The 16,189-nt window shown below is 34.6% G+C and overlaps 1 pseudogene; it reads left to right on the forward strand.

Moving 5' to 3' along the window:
- Window positions 1-1,073: 1,073 nt before the first annotated feature.
- Window positions 1,074-15,531, forward strand: LOC140021693 (tRNA-specific adenosine deaminase TAD2-like; annotated as a pseudogene).
- Window positions 15,532-16,189: the final 658 nt, after the last annotated feature.

Below are 16,189 nucleotides of genomic sequence, written 5' to 3' on the forward strand. Positions count from 1 at the left end.
TTTAAACCACATCATATGTTAGAACCATTTCCCTTACGCATTATAGAAATCATTAGCCAGAAAGTTCAAAAACAACACTTTGCAAAAATCTTAGCAGTCCAAAATTACCTCAAAGATCTAGCACTCAACCCAACAGAAGCATCAAACAGAAACCTAAGGATATCTTCCAGTTATCATATTAACCCCAGAAAAAGTTGTCCAGAAATAGCAGAACATCCCTGTGGACACACTAAATTAAATACCCATTGTATATACACTCTGGACTACTTCATTTTTAAAGCCTCTATTATTATGCATAGATACAACAAACCTCCTAGACTTAACGTCAATGGAGAAAGACTTGTTTTAACCCCACAACTTCTCATGGATTATGGATTTATTGAAAATATTTATTTCATAAGATCAGACGATACTTTCAGGATGGGGACACATTTGCCATATTTTGTAAGAAGAATGTTAGATTATGGTGATTGGGTAAAAGTCCAGATCAGATCAGCACTATTAGAATGGCTCGGATTATTTGATTTTGAACCCACAATACACAGAATCAAAATATCAGTTAGCAATATACGACCAATTTTTGAAGGAACAATCCCAGCAAATCAAATTGTAGAATGTCCAGCATCTTTAGAAGAACAGCTCAGACAGAAGAAAGCAGTACAATTGGCGTACAGACATTTTAAGGCAGGCTGGAGAGATTTGAGACTTGTTTCTGAGAGCAAAATTCAAAAAAATTATACTCCATACAACTTTAATTTGGAAAAAGATTTTACAATCTAGACTACTTACCCAGAATTTTTTCAAGAACACTTGGAAGATTATATGGGTGAAGACAGAAGAAATATGGATATAGAACCATTAGTCATAGCACCAGGAGCAGAAAAACAAGATATGAAAGACTTTTGGGATACAACTCATTATTACAACAGCATGACCCCAGAAGAAATCCATAACATCGAAAACATGATGGAAGGCTAAAACACTAAGTCTTGTCGGCCATTCCTCAGTAGAAGACAACCAGCTGGAAAAGAGTACTTTCCGGATTTAAAAACTTTAAAATCCGAAAGCTGTACATAATAATGACAGCTGATTAGAAAGAAAGTTTTTTAGGTCATTTGTCGGCCACATTCTTTTAGAAAAAGTCCGGATTCCAAACTAATTGAAATCCGAAGGCCACATTTTAGAAAAAGTCCGGATTCCAAACTAGTTGAAATCCGAACAGTTTTTTCTATATATACCTCAAGAGTGCTCATTCATCGAACAGGATGAAACCTTGTGAGCAACCTGAGTATAAGGCATACTTGTAAATTCTACCTGTAAATTTTTGCATTCAATAGATATCTCAGTTCATCCAAAACCAACCATATCCAAAACCAATTACTTAGAAGGAGGTAAGGGAAACAGAGAGTAGAGGTTAGTAGCAGCCAACCCTAGATTGCAGTCTTACCGGAAACTTTGAGAGAGATACCCTGTGACTAAGAGCCTTAAAAAGACCAAAAGACCGTGTAGTACCACTAGAGCCGTGTTGCCAGGAAGGCGTTGAAGGCTACAAGGAAGATCGGGCGAGGCAAATCTCTTAGGAGAATAGGATTCCCACTCTCATTGCATCAGAAGGATAATAAGACGATGCAATAAAAGGAAGGTATAACCTCTACCAAATTTTTAAATGAACCAAAAATTTAAAATCCAAAAATTTAAAAATCAATTAAATGAACCACTTTGTTTTAATCCAAAAATTTAGAAATCAATTAAATGAACCACTTTGTTTTAGAAGATCTTGCTTGTTCAGATATACTTTCTTGGATTTCTTTTTCTATGTTTAGGTTTTGGATTCTATTGTATACTAAATCTATTTTAGCTTGTCTAATATTTCTAATAAATGAGGAAGGGTGGTGATGACTAACTTTTCTAAAATTATTAAATATGCTTTACACTGATCTATAGTTTCTAAGGTTTCTAATATATTACTGAAAAAATGATAAGTATTAGGTGTTTTAAGTTCTCTTAAAGCTACGTCGTATGCTTGTTATGGTGTACTAGTGAAATTATAGTAATTCATACAGGGTATTGTATTCACAAGCAAATGTCAGCTTTTAAAATATGCATATGGTTATGAGTACTTGGTACTTGAGAGAGATTAGAGAGGTTATACTTTACAAGTATGCCTTATGCTCAGGTTGCTCACAAGGTTTCATACTATTCGATGAATGAGCACTCTTGAGGTATATAAAGAAAAAACTGTTTGGATTTCAACTAGTTTGGAATCCGGACTTTTTCTAAAATGTGACCTTCGGATTTCAATTAGTTTGGAATCCGGACTTTTTCTAAAAGAATGTGGCCGACAAATGACCTAAAAAACTTTCTTTCTAATCAGCTGTCATTATTATGTACAGCTTTCGGATTTCAAAGTTTTTAAATCCGGAAAGTACTCTTTTCCTGCTGGTTGTCTTCTACTGAGGAATGGCCGACAAGACTTAGTGTTTTAGCCTTCCATCATGTTTTCGATGTTATGGATTTCTTCTGGGGTCATGCTGTTGTAATAATGAGTTGTATCCCAAAAGTCTTTCATATCTTGTTCTTCTGCTCCTGGTGCTATGACTAATGGTTCTATATCCATATTTCTTCTGTCTTCACCCATATAATCTTCCAAGTGTTCTTGAAAAAATTCTGGGTAAGTAGTCTGGATTGTAAAATCTTTTTCCAAATTAAAGTTGTATGGAGTATAAATTTTTTGAAATTTGCTCTCAGAAACAAGTCTCAAATCTCTCCAGTCTGCCTTAAAATGTCTGTACGCCAATTGTACTGCTTTCTTCTGTCTGAGCTGTTCTTCTAAAGATGCTGGACATTCTACAATTTGATTTGCAGGGATTATTCCTTCAAAAATTGGTCATATATTGCTAACTAATATTTTGATTCTGTGTATTGTGGGTTCAAAATCAAATAGCCCGATCCATTCTGATGGTGCTGATCTGATCTGGACTTTTACCCAATCACCATAATCTAACATTCTTCTTACAAAATATGCCAAATGTGTCCCCATCCTGAAAGTATCATCTAGTCTTATGAAATAAATATTTTCAATAAATCCATAATCCATGAGAAGTTGTGGGGTTAAAACAAGTCTTTGTCCATTGACATTAAGTCTAGGAGGTCTATTGTATCTATGCATAATAATAGAGGCTTTAAAAATGAAGTAGTCCAGAGTGTATATACAATGGGTGTTTAATTTAGTGTGTCTACAGGGATGTTCTGCTATTTCTGGACAACTTTTTCTGGGGTTAATATGATAACTCGAAAATATCTTTAGGTTCTGTTTGATGCTTCTGTTGGGTTGAGTGCTAGATCTTTGAGGTAATTTTGGACTGCTAAGATTTTTGCAAAGTATAAGGCATATTTTAAACATATCTTTAAAACAAAATTAATATTTATATATAAATATATATTTATTTCAATTGATATAATATACATAATAGAAATATACCTATTAATATTAATATAATTTATATATATAATTGAAATATAATATACATATTAATATATATTAATATACATATTATAAAACAAAATTGAAATAAATATATTTATATAAATATAAATATAAATATAAATATATATAACTATATTTTAAATAAAATATTTATATTTATATATAAATATATAATATTTATTTCAATTGATATAATATATATAATATACATATTAATATACATAATTGAAATATACATATTAATCTATATTAATATACATATTATAAAACAAAATTGAAATAAATATATTTATATAATTATATTTTAAACAAAATATTTATATTTATATATAAATATATATATTTATTTCAATTGATATTATATATATAATATACATATTAATATACATAACTGAAATATACATATTAATATTAATATAATTTTTATATATAATATAATATACATAATTGAAATATACATATTAATATTAATGTAATTTATATATATAATATAATATACATAATTGAAATATACATATTATAAAATAAAATTGAAATAAAAAATATTATATATATAAATAAATAAATATTAATATATATATAATATAAAACGAAATTGAAATAAAAAAATCTGATTTCTATTTTCGATTTCAAAAACTCCATTGCCGAATTTGAACCAAATTCGCATAATTTGAAATCAAAAATTTTGAATTTTTTTGTATATTTGGAGTTGTTTTTGATATATTGTTTAGATATGATGTTTTTGGAGTTGTTTTTGTTTGTGTATTACTGTAGTATTGTAGGTGAAAAAATTATTTTTCAAAAAAATGCTGAATCCAAATAGATCCTTGGAGATTAGAAACACAAGAGAGACAAAGAGATAGATTTGAACCATTTGCCGCCATTTGTCACTCATCTCTTAAAGTTTGACTGAGCCCCTTTAACCAAAGACTTGTCCTTGCTCTTATCTTGAAAAATTGAAGAAAAATCCATCATCTTTCTTCCTCCCTTTGCCCGACTCCCTCAAGCAAGAAAAGAGAGAAAGTTTCTACTAGTTTCATCTTGATTCCTAACTAGATTTTGTGAAAAAATCAACCTCAAACCCTAAATCCATCCATAGACGGTTGCAACAAGGAAGGAAGTTCGGTGAGGTGTGTGTACTAAATTTTGTGGATAAGAGTAGGTATTAAGTAAAAGGAAGTATATGATTAAAAGTGCTAAAAGTAAGTTAGTGAATCATAAGTTAAAACAAAAGTACAAGAGAAACAAAGAAATAGGTTTGAACCGACTCGCGCCATTTGTTACCTGTCAAAGACACCACTCGACCAAGACTTTCTTTCCCAAATCTTCTTATTTTTCTTTAATTTTCCTTTCCCTAATTTTATCCTAGGGCTGACCAAAATTATTGACCAAGAAAGAGAGGAAAAAGAAAAAAAAAAAAAAAGAGGAAAAGTAGATGATTGCCAAGTGTTGGCAATCAAAGCTACCTTTGACCAAAAGTTTTCTTCCATTCTTATCTTTCCTAATACCAAAATTCCCTTCATTTTCCTTCCATGTTGGCCGACCAAAGAGAGGGAAAAAGAGAGGAAGAGAGCTTCATTTCTCATCTTGATCTTGCCTTGATTGAGTGAAGATCAACAAGAATCACTAGTTTAATCCGAACAAACTTGTAGTGGAGTTACTTGGAGAGGAAAGTTTTAATTTTTCATTTTCTCCTAGAGGTTGAAGGTATTAAGTTGAAAAACTTTCTTTCTCTTTCTCATCTTGCATTTTATTAGGAAAACGACTTGAATATAGAAGTTTTATGGAAGATAACCTGGATTTGTGAAGATTAGTGGAATTTTTCAGCTTTGTATTATATTTTTTAGCCATGATATGATGGTATCTAACCTTGATATGGACTTGTATGAAGATTTATAGCTTTAATGTGACTTTTAGCTTGCAAATAAGAATTTCCAGCTTTAGTTCCAAATTTTCAGCCTTGGTAGAAAAATTTTCAACTTAGATATGTGATGTTTATATGCTAGAGATAAGTTTAAATTAGTTGGTATTGTAACCTAGTATAAGAACCCCTTTTATCTTATAACTTGTGGAGTTGATTTGGGCTATTTTGCCATGAAACTTAACTTAAAAAATTTGAGGGAAAAGTTAAGAAAAATAGGGGAGGTGCTGCCCAATTTTCTTCTTGTGGGGTAAGTGAGTAAAAGTGGAAGTAGAGGTGTGATTTGTGATCAATTCGGACTTGGTTTACGTAAGGATATTTAAGTTGATCTTTAAGATTTCTAACTTTCATATGAATTTTCTCAAAACACTTGTTACAATCTATTTCTTTGCATGTGTGTTAGTTTTCAACCAAAACAAAGAAGTTTAAGAAGGGGAAAAACCTAGTTTTCCAAACTAATAACTTGCTGGAAAATTTTCACAGGAAGTCCTGCGCAGTTTTGGGAAATTGACTATAACTTTGTATAGGAAAGTCGAAATTGAGTTCCAATTGTTGCGTTTGAAACTAGACTCATAGGGCTTTCAACGATATAAAATTCAGGATTTGGTTCAACTCCTATAAATACCAGCAAATCGGTAAACTTTCTTGAAAACTATGACTATCCTATTTTTGCACATGAGACAGCAGTGAGTTTGAACTAAAATTTGACTAACCTATGAGCTGAATTTCATGAAGATGTCTTCTAAAGCCTGTTAGTGCTTCGAGTCTATTTTATAATGGTGCAAGTTTTGTGATATTTTGACCTATGGAAGTCAAGGTATGCTTTTTCAAAGAATGTCTCCAAAGTTGAGAATTTTATCAAATGAATTGAGTGGGAGTTGGAATACTTTTCTAGGTCTTAAACCTTAATTTGGTGTGATTTTGGATGCTTAAATTGCTCTCTTCACTTTTAGAATATTTGTGTTGGATTTTATCTTTAAGTCTTGAGCTCAAAGTGAGAAGTATATGGAATACCTTGGAATACTAGACGTGGCTAGTTGAAGCTACGAAATTTAAACCTATTGTGATTGTGAATCTTGCCTCAGGGTTTTGGTAGCGATCAAGATTATTATCCTAAGAGTTGATATTTAATCTACTAATATCGGTTAGTGTTCCTTGCATGTTGTGTTTCCAATGGTTATGTGGAATATTGTGAATATTTGCTTGGATGTTAAATGCTTTTCAATGATTGTTAAATGGATTTTCGATGGGCGAGTGTATACTTTATTGCATTTGACCTAAGTGAATTACTTGTGCATGAATGTATGCCTTTGGCTGAACTAGTCCCTTACTCTTCATTGCCAGTCGACTCGAACTAGAAACGGATTCGATCGGGCCGCTGGTGATACTGGGACAGTATTTGGTATACTCGAGCATGACCACGAAATCAGGTGGAGAACTGGCCAGTGAATGCAATGCAATGAATGAATGAATGAAATGAACACTGAAAGAGTTTTCACTTTTAATGTTTTCAAATGTCGGAGGAATAAGGGAAATGGTAGGCGACTTCACGATTTCAAGTGAGTACGTATCTTTCCAATGATTAAATGTTTGATTCTTGAATGATTGTTTATTACTGTGCAAATTGTTAAATGTAATACTTCCATAGTTTATCTACCTGAGTGCTTGTTTGGGAATCTCACTGGACTTTTAGTTCATTGTTTTAGTTTTTGTTTTCCTTACAGGAATGGAGGTCTGAGCAAGTAAGCATGAAATAGTGTGTATAATCTTCATGTACTTGTACTTTTGTAGATGAAATGTATTTGGGATCTTTGTTAATGGAATCCTATGTTTTACTTTTGGATTCTAAGTTAAGTTGAAATTCTTGGATGAATGGAACTTTTATGTTAATCTAGAGGCGTGAAAGACTATTTCAAGAATGTTAGTGAGTGAATCATGACAAGAGTTGAGCAGGCGGTCCGCCAAAACCTTTGGGTTCGTCCTAGGGGAAGGTGGGGTCGTCACAAACTCTAAGCTAGAAATTGCAAACTAAAGCCAGAAAATCGTATAGCTAAGCTAAAAGTGCATATTCAAGCTAGAAATTCTCATATCAAAACCCACAAGTTCATATCAAAGCTAGAACTTCTCATCTCAAAGTTGGAAAAATACAAATTAAAATTGAAAAATTCAACCAACTTCACAAAACCACGAAATCCTTCACAAAACTTTCATAATCAAGTCATATATAAAGAGAGAAAAGTTTCTTAGCATGATACCTACAAATCCCAAGAGGAAAATGCAAAAATAAGAGCTTTCTTTCCCAAATTACTTCACCACAAGTTTACTTACTCCCTTGTTGCTACTTTCTACGGATTGGATTTAGCTTTCTTGTTGATTTTCTTACTAAATCAAGCAAAGATCAAGGCAGAAATTTGTAGTAGTTTCTCTCTATAGGTTCGGCCAAAAGAAGAAGAAAAGTAGAGGATTTTTGGTGAAAAATTACAAGGTAAAGACTAGAAGAAGTCTTGGTCAAAGTTGCCTAGAAGTGCGATATTTGACGGCATATGATTTCATTCCGATTTCTTCATCTCTCTTAGCCTCTTATTGCTTGTTTATGTTCCTCTAATAGACTTTTAACACTTCTAACTTTTAACACTTCTAATCATATAATCCTTTTAACACCGCACCCATTCTCATCCACCAAATTTAATACACACCTCTCTAGTTGGTCACACTACCACAATGTACTACAAAACTTAACATGCACCAAACTATAAAAGAAAAGATAAAACACTTGACTCAATTGTTAAAGTATTTAAGAAATTAAGACAAGCAAATTAGTTCAAAAGAATATATAAATTAACTTATTCAAAAATAAAGAAAATTGTAGGAAGAATATAAAATAATTTTCAAGTCCTTACAAACATTTCTTGCTTTCTTCGCTTATCTTGATGACCAAACTACCTGCAAGTCTTTCGCCCCTTTTCCTACAAAATCAACCAACCAAATAGGTAAAAAGAGACAAAAGTTCTAGTCATTGAACAACAATGCTCAAACATTAACTTTTAGGATAATATCATCTTCAACACTTGATTTTGATTAAAAAGTGATTAGAAATTCCTTAAAATAGCCAAAAAAGATAGTGCATATAAGGTACTTATCACTATCTCACCGTAATCCAGCACTGCCACTGCCAAAAGCTCCTTTGAAATACTGTAAAGGTCTGACAAGCCTTGTTTTTCTATTTATCCATTATTTTCATGAAAATAGTGTTATTTTGTTTTCATGTAGCATGATTTTTTTTTGGCTTGCTTGTTGATTTTGGTTGGAAGGTGAATGTCGTTTGAATTAGTATGGATTGAATGTGATTACATTAGAAATTTTTTCACATGATTACTTTTAAATCCTATAAAAGACTTTTTTTTGTGGCCAAAAACCCATTAGTGAAAATGCCCCAATAACAACTTCAGCTAGAGGGAAGAATCTGGTGACTATGCACATTCAAAAGAGGAAAACCGAGCATCTGAGTTCTCTGGCAAAATGACAGAAGTTTTGACAGATTTTTTGTGGTTCATGTTTCTTTTTGTTTTTGCTGTTTTTCTGCATTTTTCTTTAAAATTTCAGTGTGTATTGTGTGTTCGTGTGTGGCACGAGAGAGGTAATTCTGGCCAGTCGTGAAGGACCTCTTCAGTTATTGAATTTGTGCTGATGCCCTGATGTCCAAGTGTTACTGCTGGTTACTCTCTCTGGTGAAAAGACAAGATTTATTTATTCTTAGAAATCTATTAAGATGATGATATACATCTCATCATCTGCTGAAAGCTTGGTGGTTGTATATTATCAATAGGTACTTTGACTGAATACTAGCACTCAATTCTACTGTTGGTGAACAATTTTATTATATCATAGCTTTGAGGCACTGTTTTAAGCCAGAGTTAATATTTCAACAACTAGGATTACGTTGTGGGAAAAAGAAATATTTTTGGGGACTGTGGACTATGATGTGGCATGAAGATTGATTTTAGCCTGCAGCAATGATAATTCTAATACCTGGATCTATCTGCAGATGCATTTCTTATGGAAATTTCCCATTTGCATTTTGATTTTAAGCTGGATTACTAGGATACTTTACATGTAACTTGAACCACTGTATTTACGCTTGCTGTTCTGCCTTTTTTTTTTTGGGGTGGTTCTCTTTGTAACCTTATATGTAAAGTTGCATGCCTAATGCGAATTAATGAGAGATACACATTTTTTAAAAAGCAACCAATGCAGGATTCTTCTTTCTGTATGCTCTACTCTGAAAAGATATGAGACATCCTGTGTCTTAAGCTAGTTAATCTTTGCTTTTGCTTCTTTACACCCTAATACTGTTAAGTCTTTGGACAACAGGGGCAAAGTACAGAGACCATGTATCTTGCATTGATGTTATGGAGAAATAAAAAGCATGTTGTTCTGTGGATTGTCTTATTATCGCAGCCCCACATTAAATCGTTGTCACCACAACATGAGAATATGTACTTCGTGCTTGTAGGGAAGAATAGGCTTGTAACTTTCTTAAGTGTGACATAATAGTTCAGTGAATGCATTATCTGTGATAGTTGTAGACTAGATTTTACAGGCAGTGCATTTGATATGAGTTGGGATTACTTGTTGGGAAATGTTTGGGCAAAAAATCTTTTTCTTAAAAGAACATCTTGGATTTGGAGTGATTGAATTTCAAGTTTGGAGAGGGGTGCTTGAAAGTTGATTATGCTTCTTTCTATGTTGACTTCTGTGAGGAATACAAAGAAGAATGGAGTGTCTTTCTGTTATTATTCAAGAAGGTTTATTCTTCTACTTAATTTTCTTGTAACAACCCTCCTGGGGCGCACTAAGGAAATTCATTTTTTAAAATTCCAAGCATTGAATACTAATTTGTTCAAAGAATGTATTTTATGAAACATTTTATGTGACAAGCATGTGTTTCCACGGCTGATGTTATTCATTACTGTAGATATACATGTATTTAAGGCAATTTTCCTCTTGTTTGCTATTCCTCCCCTGGCCATTTCTTGCATTCAGCAAATCTTAGTAGCCACCGTTTCATTTGGCATAAATGTAGGTATTTGCAGCCACAATAAGACTAAAGATGGACACCATTCCAGATACTATGGTTTATGTAAGTTTGCATTGGACCAAGTAAAGCTTGCTTTAGATAGCCTTGAAGTGCCTGTTGGTTGTACTATTGTGAATGAAGGGAATAATGTTATTGCCTCTGGAAGAAATCGAACCACTGAGAGCCAAAATGCTACAAGGCATGCGGAGATGGAAGCGATAGATGTCCTGCTGGACCAGTGGCAGAAAACTGGACATTCAAAGGCTCAAGTTGCTGAAAGTTTTCAATCTGCACCCTTTACGTCACATGCGAGCTGTGCATAATATGTGCTGCAGCCTTATTCGTTCTTGGAATAAAACAAGTATATTATGGTTGTGCGAATGATAAATTTGGAGGATGCAGATCTATATTGTCACTGCATTCTGGTAGCATTCAGACTCCCACTGGTTTTAGAGACCACTCTAGGAAGGGTTTCAAGTGCCAAGGAGGAATAATGGCATCAGAGGCAATCTCTCTTCTACGGACTTTCTATGAGCAAGGAAATCCCAATGCTCCTAAGCCTTATAGACCACCATGTTAATTGGTTTAGAAATATAAGTTTCTGATTTAGGTCAATGGATGTGCACTTTTGTTGGCTAATGAGCTCCTAAAATGATACCCCTGTAATCATGGTGTTTGGAAACCATTGCTTTAGTAAGTTCTGAAGTAAAGCATTATGTGCCTTTTAATTGCCTTCTGTATATGTCTTTCTTTGAATCTTTCATTTGACATTTGTAACTAAGTAATTTTGTAGATAAAGAACCTACAATTAGATACAGTGAGTTAATTGCTAATTTTAAGACAAAGAAAACGGTTGCATTGTAGTATCAACTTATGAAGCATCTAGATGCATGTCAAAATGCGGGTAGGGCTCTGCATGTTCAAGATCTACATTTAACATACTCATTACAGAGCTATCCCAGGCAAAGCAATTCTTTCTTCAGCTAGCTTAATTGCAATTTACTTGCTCAGAAAGAAGCTTAATTGCAATTTAGTTATTCAGAGATCAATGAAAGCATGGTAAATGCTGTTGTAAATTAGGAATTCATAAACAAGTTGGTAAATTTTCCTGAGGCTCTTTCGGAAATTAGCAGGCCCAAGAATAATATCAGTCCTTGTTATTTGGTTGGATCCATCAACTAAAACCATCCCATAACTTGTCATTGGTTTAATAGAATTTATCACTGTTATATCCTATGCCCTCTTCTTGCTTGGAGATTTGCTTCATTTCCTGCAAATGTTCTCTCGAATGTTTGTCACCACTAGCACTCATCAGAGAAAGGACATAACAGCATCTCGTGTACAGGGTTTGCCATTAAAGGAAAAAAAAAGGGACAGGGCACCAGTCTCTGCTTACACGTACTGCACTTCCAAGTTTAAATATAGGTCTAAATTCATCCTGAAAGAACAAATCCAAAGTTTAGCTGAAAATTTTTTAACATATTTAGATCCCCTTGTCAAGATGCTGTCTCAGCATGGCACCGGTAATTTAAACTATGCTTTGTGAGATGGTGCGCCTATACGCCCAGCCCAAGCTGTTGGCGTTGACAAGACTTCCTTCTGTTCCCTCCCAGGCATGTATTTTTATTCGTGTACTGGTCATCTAGGATTCTGACTTTTTTTTTCTCCCTTGAATTAGATACGTGGTTAAACAATTTTTTCGTCCATGTATCCTGTCTCATTATTGTTTCTGTAGGAGATAATCTTTCCTAATTGTGCTTATTTAATCATGATTATTTAAATATTCATGCTTAACTAGTGTTGGGTACACGTATCCATGTACCCCATAAAAAAGTTTTTCTATAGGATTATTTTCTATTTTGGCCGGTTCCTGACTGTCAGCTGCTGGTAATAATTTTGATTAATAACTCTTTCTCGATTGCCTCCGTTAGAATATATTAAGTGACAAACAAATTAATAGTTCTGCATTGCTTGTTACAATTAGCGTTTACTTTCCATTAAAGATGGCTGGCATCTGGCAGTTGATGTCTTTGTTTACTGGAAAAAAAAAAAGTCAAAAGGCCTGATTCAATGTTCCATTAGTGAAAATTTTTCCGTCCTTGTCTTTCAAGTACATTGCCTGTGACTTAAGAGTTTCATTCTGAGTTATTTAGATGAACCAAATGATCAATGCCTCCATAATTGTGTGACATAAACTTGATCTTGTTTGGCTTGAAGTCCTAGAAAGGAAATGAATTTTGATAGTTTGGAGTGATTTATTTTTTCAACTGAGAGTTGAAGAATGGTGGTTTTAGGTGTACAACAACACACGCGTCTTGAAGATGTTGAACTATTGTAAAAAAGGACTGGTCAGGAACTGAGACAGATATAATCATATGGCCAGCTTGACAAGAAACTTTGGGTATGGCTTCGACTATTCGTGCAGCTCCTCAATCAGTCAACCATAGATATATTTTAGTTAATGGTCATATAGTAGACATAATCATAGACATATTTTAGTTAATAGATGTATGGTAGATATAACAAGTTATCGCACAGATATTCAAAATCTATGTGTGCTTTTTGAGTACTGATTAGTATTTGGTTGTTTTATAGGATAATTCTGTCATTTATTAGGGAAGAGTTACTGTAATCAAAATATTGGTGCAAAAGCATCTGTATTTGTTTGCACTAGATCTATCAAGCTTCATTTATTAGAGGTTCTTCATGTTGCTTTTGCTTACAAGCCAAGTCTTTTACCAAAGACTCCACATAAGAGAATTTCCAGTAACACCCGCCCAGGAGAGTAAGACCCTGTTCAATGTGCAATCAGCACTGCTTAACCGGCATATTATACCATTTTTCTTTCTCCATCTAATATTAGTGTTGCTGCCTAAGAGTGAAAAGTTTTGAGATTGCAAAAAGGGTGTCAATTATTGACGTCTTTGATGGCTGAGGTTTCTGGTAAATTTAAAAGAGTTTCTTGTGCCCTAGAGGCACAAGAGTTTCTGGTAGAGGAGCTGAGCCAGCAGCTGAGGAATGATGATTTTCTTGCTGCTACCAAAGGTTCGCATGAGGAGGATGGTCATCCAGTGCACTGCACACAGCTTTTTACTGCTTGTCGCGTGTTGTCTGGACAACGAGGCTTAACGGAGATGGATCCAGAGGAGGAGGTTACGAGCTCTGTTCTGCAATCTCTGATTGATAGCCTTAAAATGGAGTGGGGATTTGTGATGATGTTTTGGTGGTCAAGTCACTATTGGACTAAAACAGGAAAGGATGTGCAGGGTACAGGATTTCTCATATCTAAGATGGAAGCTGCAGAGGATGAGATAAATCACAATCTAAACTTTGCCCGTGAAAAGAGATATGCTTTAAGAAGACCTTCCAAATTGGCTCACTTTATGCGTGAGTCTCTTAAAAACATTGAGCAGCCAAGGCCAGAAGCTGAAGCAGCTCTTCATTGTTTCCAGCCTAGTGAATCCATTCATCTGAAGAATTCCTGGCCCTTTTATAATCATTATCCCTTGAAATGTTTTATTGGTTCGGTAGAAGAGAATCTGGAATTGATCTCCACAAGAGTTGAATCTGATCCTGTTCTAGCAGAAAAATTTCATGCCTTCAGAAAACAGGTGACATTCCTCAGATTTTTCCTTTCTCAAGTCAAGTGACAAGTAGTTATTATATTCCACGTGATAGAAACTGGCAAATTAAAGATTTCCTGCACCATGTAGCATCTGTTACTGTTCAGACAGCATATTATTCTTGTATTTACTGGTTCGGGCAAATGAATTCAAAAGTGGTAGTAAGTGCAATTGTTGGGATTTTGGATCTGCAACAACAGATTGACCCTAGTGATTCAAAGTTTCTCGAGTTGAATCTCAAATTCCTGAAAGACCTCAAATTGATGACAGCATTTAGAGAAGCTGATTACAAAACCATGTTCTTTCTAGATCATCTTTTTGGTTTGAAACAGGGCACTAATCATCGTCATATAGGGTTGATGACCCTGGTAAGCTATGTCCTCCATCATCAAGAGGAATCGAGTGAGAAGGATGAATGTCGCATGGCAGATATTATGGCAGTGCTTAGAGAGGCCTTACCTCTCCGAGATGTCCCATTTATTAGTCTTTCATCTTGTGAGGTGCATAAGGCCAAGCTTTGGTATCTCGAGCAGAAGATTTTACTTCTCAAGGTAGAGATCTTCCTTGAGCATCAAGTAGGTATCGGCACAATGTTTTCACCAGACACTGCAGACCAAATTAATGCCCTCAGTAAGGGACTGGAAATGCTTAGAACATCATCATCCAGAGATATACCGCAGACGGAGTTAAACAATGCGAACCAGGCCTTGATTGTGATGGAGGAAGTGGTTGGCGAGATAGAGTCTCTCTATCAATCGTTTCAAGCTGAGAAAATGACAGAGTCGAAGATAAGGAATTTACTGTCAATGATGCTTCTAAGAATTCTTCTCTCCAAGGCAGGGAGATATTTGCAGGACTTACTGACTTGTCAAACATCACCCGGTCGAGGATGTGAAACCGAATCTATCACACTTTGAAGAGGTTGCTAGTGGGATTATTTCTCTCTATCACACTTTTCTAACCAAGAAATTGTCAAAGGAGACGATCCAGATATCAATCAGTTCATTTTCAGATTTGCTAGATAAGGTAACTCAACCAAAAGTTGATCAATGGTTGGTGTCCCTGACAGTGGAACATCCTCAGGCCCCCCAGGAAGAACCTGCGCTGGATCCAAGGGTGCCTAGTGCTGGATCCAGCGGCAGATCACAATGGCAAATTTTGGCCTCTTATGACAATGATCCGGCCCCAGAGCCTGAACCGTGGGCCTTGGATCCAGCCCCGGAGCAGGTAGCATGTGCCAATAGAGATTTTAATAGCTAATTTTCTTGTTATTTCTTTTCTTTTTCTATTTTGGTAGTTTTAGTAGTTTCCCTATTCCTTATATGTTTTTAGTAGTTATGTGCTTATAAATAGGCTCAGTTAGGGTTACTGTAATATTCATTCATCTTTGATATATTTTATCACATACAAACACTTTATGTTAGTTGGTTTCAACGCGTCTTGAGTGCGCTCAAGGTTATCCTTTTGGATTAGTTCGTGTAACTTGTTCATACACTTGCAAGAGGATCTTCATAGCAAGATACTGTTCCCATTGTTGGCATACTGTTCCCATTGGCAAAACAACTCTTGCCAAGAAAGAAATACAGTGATCCTAAAGTTACATATCACTTTCACATTCATGCATGGTCTCTGAAAAAATATCAAAATTATGGAAATGTTGCTTGAGATTTTGAGCAACATTAGTGTACTTGTAGAAATATAACCCACAGGATAACAACAAATAAATTTCACTCAATGAATTAATTAGGCAGCGAAGGATAAAGAATAAAAAAGGGATAAATAAATAGCACTGTTTATGACGAAGCGAGGCAATGAAGCAGAAGCAGAACTATGAAAAGCTTCAAGAGGCAAAACCTATATTTCTTTATAAGTCTCTCGGCTCCTTTACATGCCACACACAAGCAGACTAGTACTACACATATATATATGGGCACCAAGTCTCCATATTGCTCAGGGATTTTGTCCGCACCATCTAATGAATCAAAGACCACATTGGAATTGGACATCAAGCATCCTAGTTAGACTGGAGCTCAACTAGCTAGACGTAGACCCGAACTATACTAATTCCAACCAACTCCAAT

The sequence above is a fragment of the Coffea arabica genome, chromosome 11e (assembly GCF_036785885.1).
Source record: "Coffea arabica cultivar ET-39 chromosome 11e, Coffea Arabica ET-39 HiFi, whole genome shotgun sequence".
Lineage (NCBI taxonomy): Eukaryota > Viridiplantae > Streptophyta > Magnoliopsida > Gentianales > Rubiaceae > Coffea > Coffea arabica.